This window comes from Carcharhinus amblyrhynchos, chromosome 12, assembly GCF_965287045.1.
Source record: "Carcharhinus amblyrhynchos chromosome 12, sCarAmb.v2.hapA, whole genome shotgun sequence".
NCBI lineage: Eukaryota > Metazoa > Chordata > Chondrichthyes > Carcharhiniformes > Carcharhinidae > Carcharhinus > Carcharhinus amblyrhynchos.
This window is the reverse complement of record NC_137335.1, coordinates 67,864,304-67,880,023: the sequence shown is the minus strand read 5'-3', so window position 1 is coordinate 67,880,023 and position 15,720 is coordinate 67,864,304. Positions and strand designations below refer to the sequence as shown.

General features: G+C 43.6%; 1 protein-coding gene across 1 annotated transcript in view; it reads left to right on the top strand.

The window, feature by feature from the left end:
- The window catches only part of LOC145350623 (ALK tyrosine kinase receptor-like), a 1,029,887-nt gene that overhangs the window by 576,715 nt on the left and 437,452 nt on the right, over positions 1–15,720 (top strand). The window lies entirely within an intron of this gene.

Here is a 15,720-nt window from a genome sequence, read left to right as displayed (position 1 = left end):
AAGCTTTGTAATTCACCTTTAGAATCAAGGATTCAAACGTTCTATCTCAGTAGACAGTGATTTTCTCACTAATTTGACAAATTTACGTGAGAGTCAGTGTTAGCAGAAGATAGGTGGCCCTTTTTAATTTCTTCATGAAAGATCAAACAAGCTATCCGCTCACCAACTTATTCATAAGCTTCCCAGGAAATATCACACGTCATCCTTCATGTTATTTCAATCATTCTGTGCCTATATAAACCGTGTGAACCAGGTCCCAGTTTGTGCCATTGTTCATACATTTTGAATGAGGGTAGAGCACCCCTTGGCTAGCCCAGTGGCACAGTGGTTAGCACTGCTGCCTCTCCGTGCCAGCAACCCGGGTTCAATTCCAGCCTTAGGAAATTGTCCGTGTGAAGTTGGCACACTCTCTCCATGTCTACATGGGTTTTCCTCCAGGTCCTCTGGTTTCCTCCCACAGTCCAAAGATGTGCAGGTTAGGTGGATTGGCTATGGTAAATTGCCCCTTATTGCCCTAAGATGTGTAGGATTAATGTATTAGCCATGGTAAATTGCTCCTTAGTGTCTCAAGATGTTAGGTGGATTAGGCATGGTAAATGTACAGGGTTATGGGGATAGGATGAGGGTGTGGGCCAGGGGAAGATGTTCTTTTTGACAGTCGGTGCAAATTAATGGGGTGCATGGCCTCCTCCTACACTGTAAGGAGTCTACGTTTAATTGTAATTGCACTTTCAGAGACTTCATCAGTGGAACAAAAAGGGATTTATTAACAAACCATTTTGAGCAGCTACCTTTTTGCAGCTAATTCCAAAATACCTCTGCACTCCCTCCCCCCCAACTCCCCCCCACGCCCCGGGTGACTCCCCATCCTGAGTCCTGATTGATCACCCAAGCCAGTTCACCCATTTTCTGCTGAGTTGCCCTTAAAGGGACAATCACCACAAACAGTTTACCATTTCTAGTAGAACAGAAATAATTGCGCGCTATCCACAAACGTTGATTGCCTTCCCTTAATGAGTGTAACTGGTGATTGCTAAACTACTCCAGGGATAGATGTGCAACATGATCAGAATGGTATACATGTACTGTAGCGCCTTATTGGAGCGCATTATAAAATCAAGTGATGTACGTATTTAATTGATCTAACTTAGAAAAATGCCAATGTCTTTTTATCTCCACATGCTGTCATCAAATCCACCCATTTCCAGGTCTAAACACAGCAAAAGTGTGCTTAATATTTATGAAGTACTTGAACCCTGCTGGTGTTTGACAGACCACCCCTGCCCTTTCTATAACTTACCCATCGATGTCCACCTGAAGGCATTGTTGAGCAAGTTGACAACTCATAAATGTTTTATTTTAGGGAAGTCCAGTGATTTGCCTTCATTGGTCTGTAGTTTCACCAAGACATTTCTTGTCTTTTTCAAATCAGAGGATTAATATTTTGGTCATCATCTGCTCCTGGGGGTAATTTAATTTAGCAGATCACGATTTGGTTAAATTGAATTTTTATTTTGATTTTCCATGATTTTGTGCTATCTAAAAATCAATTAAAGAATTAATTAATTCCTTGAAGAACATTTGAAGTTGTGATGTGAGATGATTATAAACTTAAGAGTACATGTTAAGAAGTGACACGTTGCATAGATTGAAACTCTTGTCTAACTGACATGTTGATTGGTTACATACCCAAAGCATGGGCGCTTCATAGGTAACATTAGTAGTTTGCACTGTGGCTCCAAAATACCTGACATCTTTATTTCCCATGTAACACAAAAGGATGAAAACAGAAAAATGACATTTGGTCCAGAAAGTTCCATCTCTCCCAAACTGCATCTATAGAAGAATGAGGGGAGATCTCATTGAGACGTATAAGATGATGAATGGGATGGATAGGATAGAGGTGGAGAGACTCTTCCCGCTCAGAAAGGACAGTAGGACTAGGGGGCACAGCCTCAAGATAAAGGGGGGGCGTTTTAGAACGGAGTTGAGGAGGAACTTCTTCACTCAAAGGGTGGTGAATCTCTGGAATTCTCTGCCCGTTAAGGTGGTGGAGGCTACCTCGCTAAATATTTTTAAGACACGGGTTGATGGGTTTATGATAAGAGAGGGGATTAAGGGTTATGGGGAGAGGGCGGGAATGTGGAACTGAGCCACGACAGATCAGCCATGATCTTATTGAATGGCGGGGCAGGCTCGAAGGGCTAGATGGCCTACTCCTGCTCCTATTTCTTATGTTCTTATGTTCTTAATCCCTCCAATCATGCATGGATCCCATTTATTGACCTTATGAAGTAAAATTCTTCACTATTACCATCTGATCACCAAAAATCATCAAAAGTGACTCCAGAATATTTGACCAACTTCACATCACCATTTTTTCAGTGCTGCTTCGCTACGGGTAACAGACAGCCTTCCCCATGGTGGAGCCCAACAGCACACAGACCCATGAAGCATTGGGTGATCGCGGTCTATCACTAGAATCTGGCACGGTGGCACAGTGGTTAGCACTGCTGCCCCACAGCGCCAGGGACCCAGGTTTGATTTCCAGCTTGGGTCACTGTTTGTGTGGAAGCTGCAGGTTCTCCCCTATGTCTGTGTGAGCTTCCGCCGAGTGTTCCGGTTTCCTCCCATAGTCCAAAACACATGCTGGTTAGGTGCATTGACCATGCTAAATTCTCTCTCAGTCTACCCGAACAGGTGACTAGGGGATTTTCACAGTAACTTCATTGCAGTGTCAATGTGAGCCTACTTGTGACACTAATAAATAAACTGTAAAAAAACATAACTATGGGTCCCATTCTCAAACAGAGACATCATCTAATTGGATTATCCACATCACAACAGCAATCTGTAAGGACCTCAAGGAGGGCCATGAGGTTGGCCTCTTGGATTATAAGATCCCATACTGAGGTCATAATTTGCCAGCCCCATTAGGGGACCTCAATCGTACATAAAAATGGGAGTGCCAGGTCTTCGGGAACACCGGATCCTGACTGTGTACCTGAAATACACCAGGAGTGAAATAGAGTTTGTAAATGAAGGGAATATGGTGAAGAAACACCGGGCTCTGAGGAATTATTTTGCAGTTTTGTCACAAAAGGAGCTTCAAGGGTGGTTAGTACTGCTGCCTCATGGTACCAGGGACTCGAGTTCGACTCTGGCTGTGGGTGACTATGTGAAGTTTGCACGTTCTCCCCGTATCTATGTGGGTTTCCTCTGGGTGCTCTGGTTTCCTTCAACAGTACAAAGATGTGCTGGTTAGTTTGGCCATGCTGAATTGCCCTTTAGTGTCAGGGGGACCAGCAGGTTAAATGCATCGGATTATTGGGATAGGGCCTGGGTGCGATTGCAGTCGGTGCAGACTTAATGGGCCAAATGGCCTCCTTCTGCACCATAGGGATTCTATGATTCTAACTGATAACTTTAGCTATGGAAGTTCTCTTTAAAAACAATTGTGACAATTTGAAACAAACTTTGTTTTTCAGCAGATTATTCCTCAAACAGCAAAAATCACGTGATAGATAGGCCTATGCAACACCAAGATCAGTGAAATGAATTCATCCCATGCCTATTGCGCATAAATCAATGGGACTAAATATTTCTCATGTATTCTCACTAATCTGACAGTATCTCTTCAGATTGAAATGCAACATATTGTTCGGACAATCCATGAGCCCCCTGCACTTTTCAGTGACTCAAGGTGAAGCGCAGGGTCACTGTATATCTCTGGATGACCTTGTGATTTATTCACAGCTCTCGGCAAGTTTTCTGGTACTTTAGACTCACATTTTCTAAAAGTTGTGCTGCACAGCCCTCATTAATAACTTAGTGTTGGCTTCCAGGATTGTGGAATCCATTTGCACAATGGGCTGGAGTGAGAAAGGAGAAGCTCGCATTTATATGATAACCTTTCAAGTCTTTAGACATCCCAAGGCATTTCATAGCCAATGAATTATGTATGAAGTGTGGTCTCTATTGTTATGTAGGTAAACATTGCAGCCAATTGGCATGCAGTAAGGTGCCACACAAATCAATAAGATAAGTAACAAATTCTGTTGTTTTCTTTTACAATAATGGTTAGCGGAGAAATGTTGCTTAGGTTAGCTAGGGCATTTCATTGGATCTATTGTTTCATTCTTGCCATGGCTTTGTTGGTAGCCTCTTGTGTCTAAGTCAACTGGCCATAGGTTCAAATCCACATTCCATAGTACATCCATCCACCAGGCTCACACTCCCAGTGCAGTCACTGAAGGAGTGCTGCACTATCACAAATTATGACAGTGATTTACCCAAACAAAAGTGCCAAATTCGCATAAAAACGGGAGGAACGCCCACCGATTTTTTTCTTAGCATGATTGTCAGAATCAATCTCCCACATTCTGAGCACCGCAGAGTGTCCAAGTATGATTCATTCTAAAATTCAGTGGGCAGGGCCTATTCCCACTGGAGAGGCCAGCAGCACAACACTGGGTGGCCACTGCGCATGTGCCCATCTGTCAGCATATTGGCGCATTCGCATTGTCCCCACACTGTTGGCCTCCCGATCACTGGCCAGCCAGCCAGATCACTCAGCAGCACACAACCCCGCAACACTAAAGCTCCGACCCTACCCCCCCCACCTCCACCCAGTGATCACTGATCTCCCAGATCTCTCTGGGTCAGCCGCAATGTTTCCAGCCCATCCCGACACCACCACCCACCTCCGCCCCACAACCCGGATGGCCAGCCCCAATCAACCCGCCCCTTCTCTCTTCCACCAATCCAAATGCAGTATGGCAGTGGGACACCGTCCTGACCTCCGTCAATGGCCCCTCCATAGGCCCTACCCCTCCCCCTCTTGCCCCACCTCTTTTGCACTGCCTGATGCCTGGTGGGCAGTGCTACGGTGCCCCTTGGGCATTGCCAGTTGGCTTCTTGGGCATTGCCAGTTGGCTTCTTGGGCATTGCCAGTTGGCCTCCGCCAGTTTAACTCTTGGGCTGTGCCAGGAGGCCAAGCTGGCACTGCCCAAGAGGCAATTGCCCCTTGCCCCCAACCTCTTCGGGGGTGGGGGGGGGGGGGTTAGTCTCCATGGCCTCTGTTCACTCCTGCAGGGTTAGGACCGCCTGTTCCCTGTTAGTGGGGAGCAGTAGTGAACCATGCTGGAGTGAACCACGCCTGGCCAGCGGGGTGGAGGGTGGTGTGGAGGGAAGGGACGCTTCTGGGCCTAGAGACCTCAGTCCCATGCCCGCTAATCAAATTGGGATTTAAATTAGCTGTGCACTGATTTCTGACATGGGGCTGATTACTCCAAAAATATTGAAAGCGGACATGCACGGAGGCTGTGGCACCCAGTGGGGAGCCTGGTAAATGGCCTCCACTGATGTCTCCCAGCCCATTGCACTGTCAAAGCATCTTTGTGATATGTTGAAGTTAGGCCCCATCTCACCCCTCAGAAGAACATGAAAAATTTTAAAAGAATATTGCAGAGAGGAGCAGGGGAGCCCTCCCCAGTATCCCAGAGAATATTTATCACTCACTCTAACACTGAGCATTGCTGAAAAAATGTATTTTGTCAACATTTTTCACCTTGCACTTGTTAGTCCTTGGGACTAATCCATGAGTTCATGGTATGTCTCCCCATTACAAAAAAGCTGTCGCAGTATAAATTATCCACAAAACAATATTTATCTTTTTTTAGCGTAGCTTCACACTTCTGTTTTCCCCTTCGAGGAATAGTGGGGGGAGTGGTGGGAGAATTCCTGAACTGGTTATCAACCCATTGAACCTCACTCTGAGCACTTCCTCCGTCATCAACAAGTCCTTGCATCGGACTCGAACCTGGAGCTCCTGGTCCAAAGACAAGAAAGCCATCACCACTGTGCCACTAGACCTCCACCAATAGCCAGTTAAGAATGCCTTAAGTCTGTTACAGTAAACATGTTAAGATATGAAATCTTGTCAAGTTATCCATTCAGCTATTAACCGGAAATTCAAATTTTTTTGAAAAAGTTTTCGATCTCTACAGGATGATAACACATCATATGTGTCCCAAGGCACTTCATAAGAGCATTTGCCAAAACAACTTAACTTCAAACCACAGAAGTAAATCTGAAGTAGATAACCAACAATTTGGTCAAAGATATACGCCAGGATTTTCCAGACATACTGTAGCGTATTTTCTGATGACGGATGTGGCATTCCTTTCAAATCCCCATTGACTTCGAAGGGAACGGACGATCTTGATAATGGGAGGTTCCTGAAAATCCCACTAAATTTTAAACAACACCCCTGAAGAGGAAAGACATTTAAGTAATAGTAAAGTTTACTTACTAGTATCACAAATAGGCTTACATTAACACTGCAATTAAGTTACTGTGAAAAGACCCAAGACGTCACACTCTGGTGCCTGTTCGGGTACACTGAGGGAGAATTTAGCATGGCCATTGAACCTAACCAGCACATTTTTCAGACTGTGGGAGGAAACTGGAGCACCCAGAGGAAACGCGTGTAGACACAAGGAGACAGACCAGTGACCCAAGCCAAGAATCGACTGAGTCCCTGGCACCAAGAGGCAGCAGTGCTAACCACTGTGCCACCATGCCGCCCATTCAAGAGATGAAGAGGTTTATGGTGGGAATTCCAGCGCTTAGGACACGGAAATTGGAAGCATGGCCATTAATGGCAGTGTGACCTAAAACAGGGATACTTGTAAGGCTAGAGTTGGAAGAGCCAGATATCTTGGGAAGTTGAAGGGGTGGTGGAAGATGAGGGTGTAGGGAAAGGGACATGGAGGTGTCTGGAAGCAAGGATGGCATGTAATCAGCATAAATTGCCCTGTGGTCTTGTCCCCTTAACCTCTGGAAACAGTCTGATTCCATCTATTAATTTTAAACAGTAACCTCATACCACCCACTGTTCTGTATTGTTTTAATGAGAAAAGACCCAGTTTTTCAGGTTTCTCTTCATCATTCCTTATACTAACCAACATCCAAAAGAAATTTGTCTTGTATTTCCTCCAAATCCTTACTATAGCCTGGAGCACAATACTCTGGAGGTTTTATTAGGGCTTCGTATGAACCGATCATTAGCGCTTTCAAATGCTATCCCCCTTGACATAAAGCCCGAATTCTATTAGCTTCTTTCTTTGAAACCGCCTCACCAACTCTAGACACTGCCTTTAAAGTCCTGTGAGCTTGTGCCCCCATGTCCCTCTGGTCTTCCACAGAATAGGCAGAATATAACAACTGTTGTCAATTTATTTTGTTGAAATGCGCCGCATCATATTTACTGACATTGAATTTCATCTTCAGCTTTTAGCTGCATTTCTTTAACTTTTCATCCAAAATGGTGTTGCAGATTTCTTTTGCCTTCTAATTGATTATCTAGACTTCTTATTTTCACACCACCTCCTTCCTCTATGACTAATCTGGGTCACTGAGATACATAGCAAACAGAAGTAGCCCCAAATCAGAGCCCTTTCAATCATTTGAAAACTTACTCTTAACTTATATTCTCCTTCTTTTCCCTTCCAACAAATTTATGGTCCAGCTTTCCATCCTTGCTCAAGTCTACACGCATAATATCATTTAGTAATCAGTAATGCAGTACCTTGTAAAGGGCTTTTGAAAAGTCATTACCCTTGCTTATTCTTTCCTATGATGTAGATGTTGCTGGAGAGGCCAGCATTTGTTGCCCTAATTGCCCTTGAACCCAATGGCTTGCCACACCATATCAGAGGGTCTTAGAAACATTGAAACTAGAAGCAGCAGTAGACATTCAGCCCTCCAAGCCCCCTGCTCCGTCATTCATTTTGATCATGGCTGATTATCTAATTCAATATCTTGATCCCCACTTCCCTCCATATCCCTTGATCCCTTTAGCCTCAAGAGCTATGTCTAATTTCTTCTTGAAATCAGACAACACTTTGCCCTCAACTACTTTCTGTGGTAGTGATTTCCATACATTTACCACCCTCTGGGTGAAGAAATTTCTGCTCACCTCAGTTCTAAAAGGTTTACCTCTTATCCTCAAACTATGACCCCTAGTTCTGGACTCCCCCAACATCTGGGAACATTCTTTTTGAATCTACCCTGTTAGAGTTTTATAAATTTCTTTGGGATTCCCCCTCACTCTTCTAAACTCCAGTGAATATAATCCTAACCAATTTAGCCTCTCTTCATGTGAGAGATCTGCCATCCCAGGAATCAGCCTGGTAACACTTCACTGTACTCCCTCTTGAGCAAGGACATCCTTCCTCAGATAAAGACACCAAAACTGCACGCAATATTCCAGGTGTAATCCATCAATGGCCTGTGCAATTTCAGCAAAATATCCCTAACCTTATGCTCAAATCATCACTAAGAGTCAAGCTCATTGCTGTGGGTGTGGAGTCACATGAGGCCAGCCAGTTAAAGGTGGCAGATTTCATTCCCTAAAGGACATTATTGAATCAGATGGGCTTTTGTGTCAATCGGTAATGGTTTCATGGGGTAGAATTTTACTGCCCTGTCACTGCAAGGGCAGAGCTGGAAAATGCAGCGAGTCATTTCAAATTCCATTGACTTTGGTGAGACTGGAAAATCCCACAAGTGGGAGGGGCTGCAAACTACTCTCCATGAAACTTGCTTTTCAATTCCATATTATTCACTGAATTTATATTCCACCAGCCGCTGGGGTGGGATTTGAACCCTTGCCCCCAGAGAACCTCTGAATTGCTAGTCTAGGGACATTATCACCCTGTCACTGGCAGCCTCCATTAGGAGTTTCCTATCTGTCACGTATGTTACCTCCTCAAAAAACTCTGTTTCTCAAATACGGAAACCTGCTTTGAAATCTGTGCTGCGTACTTCTGGAAGTATCAAAGAGCCTTTGATATTTCCTCCTACAAGACTCTGGTGCTTTGTCTTCCCTTTGCATAATGAACCAATCCAAAATTTCTCTGTTATTTAACACAATATCACTAACCTCACATTCTCAATACTGCAAGTGTCAGTTATGTGGATAGATTAGAGAAGAGAAGGGTCAGTTGAGATTTGGTAGATATCTTCAAAATTGTGAAGTCAGAATAGACAGAGAGAAATTGTTCCCAACGGCAAAGGATTAAGAATGAGACAACACAAATTTGAGGTGATTGGTAAAGAATAAAAGTGAGATGAATGATTTTGCACAGTGGGTGGTTAGGATCTGGAATGTTCGGGATGAATATTTTTTAATTTATTCATGGGATAGTGGGTATCACTGGCTGGTCTAACATTCATTACCCATCCCCGAGGGCATTTAAGAGTCAATCCCATAGCTGTGGATCTGGAGTTAAATGTAAATCAGACCAGATCTCTAGTGAGCAATTATGAACAACCCACAATGGGTTCACAGTCATCATTAGACCTCTAATTCCAGATTTTTGTTGAATTTAAATTCCATGGTAGGATTTGAATCCTGAGTTTCTGGATTACTAGCCCCTTTGACAATACCATTACGCCATCACTTCCCCTTGCAGTGCAGAGTAAGTACTGAATTGACTCTTCCATCAGAAAACAATCATGTGCCTGGAGAAAGCACATCCATTTGCGTGAGATCTTGCAGTAGTCGTCCCAAGAGACATCCAAATGCAAGTAGAGCTTGAATAGATTGCACAATAAGCTGAGGGCTCCAAAACAATCAACAGAGGGAGAAACAAAAGTCCCCTTAACCTTAATATTCTGGCGGCTGCCAATAAACCTGAGGATCAACCAAAAAGAGTGTTGAAACAAAAGGAATTAGACAGTTGGAGTGTTTGGAGTTTGTTCTGAGCTATCAGATAAGGAGCAGCCAGCCTTGTCACATATTTGGATTTGTACTGAAAATGTTCTTACAGATAGCACAGATAAAGCTAGAGTGAGGTTAATTGCTAGGGCTTTTGAAGATCGATTGGTTTTGGAATTGATTCTCAAATCAAAAGTAAACTTGAAAATCTTTTTAGCACTTTTGGCCACCTACTCATTGAAATATGGACGATCAACATTAAACGAGTTTCTGCACGGTGCTACTTTGCAGAGAGACGTACGTACCCAGTGTAATCCGCACCAGAGTGACATCACGCCAGAGAGGTGAGAGACACTAACAAGGGCAGAGATTGGTGTGTCAAGCCGGCTAATCGCTGCAAACATAGAGTAGTCAATGAAAATGACCATCACGCCAATTTTTAGCATGGTTCCGACACTGCCAGTAATCTTTGGCTGGGAGATGTGCACAGGACACCAACGCTTGCAGGAAATCCCGCAAATCGGCCAACACACGATTCTCCTGGTCCGCCGCGCTAATGGGGGTGGGGGAATCGCCCCCGTCATTTCTGAAACCAGGCAGCAGGTGCAGAATTGAAACTATGGATACTAAACAATGCAGCTTAGGCCTGAATGGTGTTACCAGGATCTGGTACTTTTGGTGAAATATGTTTCACTGAAAACAGGTCATTTTCAACTTAGAGATCCCGCAATGCTCTCAGAATATGGAAACTTTCAGGTATCTTCATGAGGCATGTTGATAAGGTGGTACTGGGTGACTTGAGGAATGTGTTAGCAATAAGATCAGAGTAGAATTTGAGATTTTGAGACCTTTTACAACTATTTGTTCAGATACTTAGCAAAGTAAGTCTGTACTAACTTTGTTCTACAATTCGGATTTAGAGACTTTTTCTCTAATCCCAATTCAATTATGCTAAATGATCACAGAAATTGATAGCAGATCTAAAGAGGAGACAGGATAATTGATTGATTATTTGAATAGGCCGTACTCTCAGACTAGACCAGATGCCAGTTCTGCTTTAGTGTTGAAAACCCTAAAGTTTGCGAATGTTTTAAAGATGAATGATCACTGAAAAAAAAATCCCGAGAAAAGCATACTTAAGTTTCCATCAATAAGTAACCCAAGAACATGACATTAGTCAATGGGTGGCATGGTAGCACAGTGGTTAGCACAGCTGCATCTCAGCTCCAGCAACTGGGTTCGATTCCCAGCTATCTGTGTGGTGTTTGCATATTCTCCTTGTGTCTGCATGGGTTTCCTCCTGGTGCTCCAGCTTCCTCCTACAGTTCAAAGATGTGCAGGTTGATTGGCCGTGCTAAAATTGCCCCTTAGTGTCCTGAGATGTGTGATTAGCAGGTAAGTACGTACGGATATGGGGATAGGCCCTGGGTGGGATTGTGTTCGGTGCAGAATCAGTGGGCTGAATGGCCTCTTTCTGCACTGTAGAGTTTCTATGATTAATCATTTAGCAATGTTTCACATAGTAATCTTCCTGATATGTATTTTAGTCCGGCTAGTTTCATAATATTTCTGACGGGCAAAAATTTGGAATGTTATCCTTTAGTTTGGGAAGCTAAGACAAGAAAAAAGCTCTTAAAAATACTTTAGCTGCGGAAACATTACACGAGGTTATACAGCCTCACGATCTGAGGCCGGAAAATTTCGCCTGAGGTCAATGGACATTTCCATTGTCCGCCCCTCGGGTGGTAGAATTCCAGCGATTGGACGGGATTCTCCGGCCTCGTGCACCCCAGTATCGGAAATTCCCATCAGAGCTGAACGGGCCTTTGTATGGTCCACAGAATCCTCTGTCTTGCCCACTATGATTCCTGCGGTGGTCCGGACGGGGGAATTTTGGCTGTTGACTCTTCTGGAGGTAGTGGATAGGGGAATTCTACTTGTCAAATATTTTATGTGAGATTCTAATCAAAGGGCATACTGAAAATAGTACGTTCATTGAATGTTTTGTGGATAACCCTCCCTTGTGAGCTGATGGAAATCCTACAAAAAATGTAAGTGGGAAAAGGTAGTGGATTGACCTTGCTGGTTTGAAAGAAATGTTGCAGAGAAAGAAAATTTCTGTAATTAAATGGGTCGGTGCAAGTCATCAACTGTCAGATTGTTTCACAAAATTTAGTTGCTCAGGCTCCTGGGTGAAGGACGTCTCGCAATGCAAAGCTTTGTGCAGAATATGGAAGTGCTTTTTCCTTGTTTGAAAATATGTCTGTGGGCACCTTCTGTTATGGCACGGTGACACAGTGGTCAGCACTGCTGCCTCACAGCGCCAGGGACCCTGGTTCAATTCCGGCCTCGGGTCACTGCCTGTGGGGAGTTTGCACATTCTCCCCGTTTCTGCATGGGTTTCCCCCGGGTGCTCCGGTTTCCTCCCGTAGTCCAAAGGTGTGCGGGTTAGGTTGATTAACCATGTTAAATTGACCCTAGTGTCAGGGGATTGGCAGGATATATATATGTGGGGTTACAGGGATAGGGCCTGGGTGGGATTGTGGTCAGTGCAGACTCGATGGGCTGAATGGCCTCCTTCTGCACTGTAGAGATTCCCTGATTAATTCTTAAATTTTATTTAGAGAGAAAGTAGGTAATCTGTTAACTGTCCATCAGTTGTGTTTAACATGTGCACAGGTAGAAAATATTTGTATTTTTACTTGAGCAGGACTAGTAAACCTGATGACTGGAAGGGTTCAGCAAGGGAGAACCAAAAATTTGGTAAGAAAAGAGAATATGAGAACAGGTCACGTAAACATTTTGAAATGGTTTCCATATTAAAAAGAAATTCAACATATCATTTCAAGTTTTAAGGCTTTTAATGTAACAAGCAAACAAGCTGACTATTTCAGTAGGCAACATAATTCTAATCTGTAGAAACAATCCCCCATTTAATTTTTATAATGACCAAAAAGTCCTCTGCCACAGTTACATTTTACTTAATCCCTTAATTAGACACTTCATTCTCCATGATCCAGTCTAAAGCTTTTCTGATCTCTTTTGTTTCCTTTTCTAGCTAGATATCTCCTATTCACCAACCTGGCTTTCACAATGAGAAGCACATTTGAGATTCCCTTGCCAGCCAAAGCTAGGCAAATCCTCCAGCCTCATTTAAATACTAATGAACTTTGTCTCTTCAAAGCATGAGCTGTGTAGTGAACAATAGAGGCTTACTTCCCCTATCTCTCTGCTCACTCTCACTCTTGGATTTTTGCAACCTGACTACATCAATGAGGTTCAGTGACAATCTGCAGCCCAATCCTACAATGGCTTCCAATGGATTCTTCCCTTCTCAAAACCCATCTCCATAGCAAGGTGAATCACATGGGCCTTGTATCCAGATGGAAATGTTCATCCTGTAGAACCCTATCTTCATTCTATCTTGAAATTAAATAGGCAGTTTGAAACGCAATCATTTACAAAATCTGACATTCCTAACATTTCCCTAGTACTTGGAGATAAACAGTCTATCCATTGTTAGCACAACTGCTCTTGTCATTGTTTACAGGCATGAATCTTGGTACATCTACTTCCCAGTGCAACAATCTAGTACCTCACCCGCCCCCCCCCCCTTTAACTTCTAACAACAGCGTTATTGTCAGATAGAACGTGTCACATGACCTTCTCCATTCCTCCATTTTATCCTTAACTAAAGGGTAATAATAATCTCATAAATCCCATATGTGTAATAACTCCCTATAAAAGATGAAAAATCTTTTCAAACATTTTCAAGTGTTTTCAAACAACACAATCAAAAATATAATAACTAATACATTCTACATATTTTTAACAATAAACTCACTGCATACAGTGTACTTTATATTCCAGGTTTATTTGCTGAATTTAAATTCATCCAGCTATGGTGGGATTTGAATCTATGTCCCCAGAGAATTAGCTTCAGCCCCTGGATCACTAGTTCAGTGACATTACCATTCAACAATATCTCCTCCTTTCAGGTTTGTAAGCTGCAACTAATGGAGTGCCACAGGGATCAGTGCTGGGACCTCAACTATTTACAATCTATATTGATGGCATTGATGAATGTATAGTAGCTAAATTTGGTGATAAAATTCTAACGGGACTAGACAGTGTAGATGCAGGGAGGATGTTCCCGATCGTGGAGGTGTCCAGAACCAGAGGTTACAATCTGAGCATTCGGGGTAGACTATTTAGGAGGGAGGTGAGGATACATTTCTTCACCCAAAAAGTGGTGAGCCTGTGGAATTCATTGCCATGGAAGCCAAAACATTGAATGTATTCAAGAGATGGCTGGATGTAGCACTTGGGGTGAATGGGATCAAAGGTTATGGGGAGAAAGCAGGATTAGGCTATTGAGTTGGATGATCAGCCATGATCGTGACGAGTGGTGGAACTGGCTGAAAGGGCTAAATGGCCTCCTCCTGCTCCTATCTCCTCTGTTTCTATACTCCTTTTGTGGGCGAGACTACAACTAGAAGACACAGTTTAACAATGAAGGATCTCTCTTTTAAGTTGAAGTTTAGAAGAAATGTTAGTCCATGGAATTCTCTACCCCGGGATATTTTCAAGGCAGAGTTAGATTGAGTTTTGATAAACAAAGGAGTCAAGGGTTATGGGAGCTGACAGAAAAGTGAAGTTGAGAACACAACCAGTTCAGCCAATTAGTGCACAGCAAGCTCCCACAAACAACAATTTGATAATGACCAGATAATCTATTTTTTGTGACGTTGATTGAAGGATAAACATTGGCCGGAATTCCAGGAATAATTCCCTTGCTCTTCTCCCAAGTTTGGCCACGGAATTTTTTATTTTGTCCTGAGGGGGAGAAGAGGCCAGGATTTAATATATGATTTAAAAAGCAGCACCTCCAACAGTGAAGCACTCGCTCAGTCCTACATTGGAGTATCTTTTTGAACTCAGGCCCACGTGGAACTTGAACCAAGAGCTGGGTGCACCACCAACTGAACCATGGCTGACACTCTTTTGTTTGACAATTACTCCTGTGGATGTTTCACTGCAGTATGACATTTATAAATGCAAGGCCTTTTCTGTTGATGTTAAGGGAAGTCACTCTTATTTCATCTCTGGAACTCAGCGCTTCGATCCATGTCTAAAACAAGGCTTTAATGAGAACTGAGCCAGTCTGAGCCTCAGTGAGCAGATTATTGCTGCTTGATAGCACTATTGACAATTCCTTCCATCACAGTGCTGTTGGTTGAGAATCGGCTGATCGGGTTTTTGCTGGTTGGGTTGGATTTCTTTGCCTTTTTCTGGACATACCTGGGCAATTTTCCACATTGTCAATCATAGCTAGAGAGGAGCAGCTTGACGGGGTCCTTGTGCATGAGTCGCAAAAACCCAGCCTGCAGGTGCAGCAGGTGGTCAGGAAGGCGAATGGGATGCTGGCCTTCATAGCGAGGGGGATTGAATATAAAAGTAGGGAGGTCTTGCTGCGGCTGTATAGGGCATTGGTGAGGTCGCAGCTGGAGTACTGTGTGCAGTTTTGGGCGCCGTACTTACGCAAGGATATTTTGGCCTTGGAGGGAGTGCAGAGGAGGTTTACTAGGCTGATGCCACAGTTGAGGGGGTTGAGCTATGAGGAGAGGCTGAATAAACTAGGCTTGTACTCATTAGAGTTTAGAAGAATGAGGGGAGATCTCATTGAGACGTATAAGATGATGAATGGGATGGATAGGATAGAGGTGGAGAGACTCTTCCCGCTCAGAAAGGACAGTAGGACTAGGGGGCACAGCCTCAAGATAAAGGGGGGGCGGTTTAGAACAGAGTTGAGGAGGAACTTCTTCACTCAAAGGGTGGCGAATCTCTGGAATTCTCTGCCCGTTGAAGTGGTGGAGGCTGCCTCGCTAAATATTTTTAAGACGCGGGTTGGTGGGTTTTTGATAAGCGAGGGGATTAAGGGTTATGGGGAGAGGGCGAGAACGTGGAACTGAGCCACGACAGATCAGCCATGATCT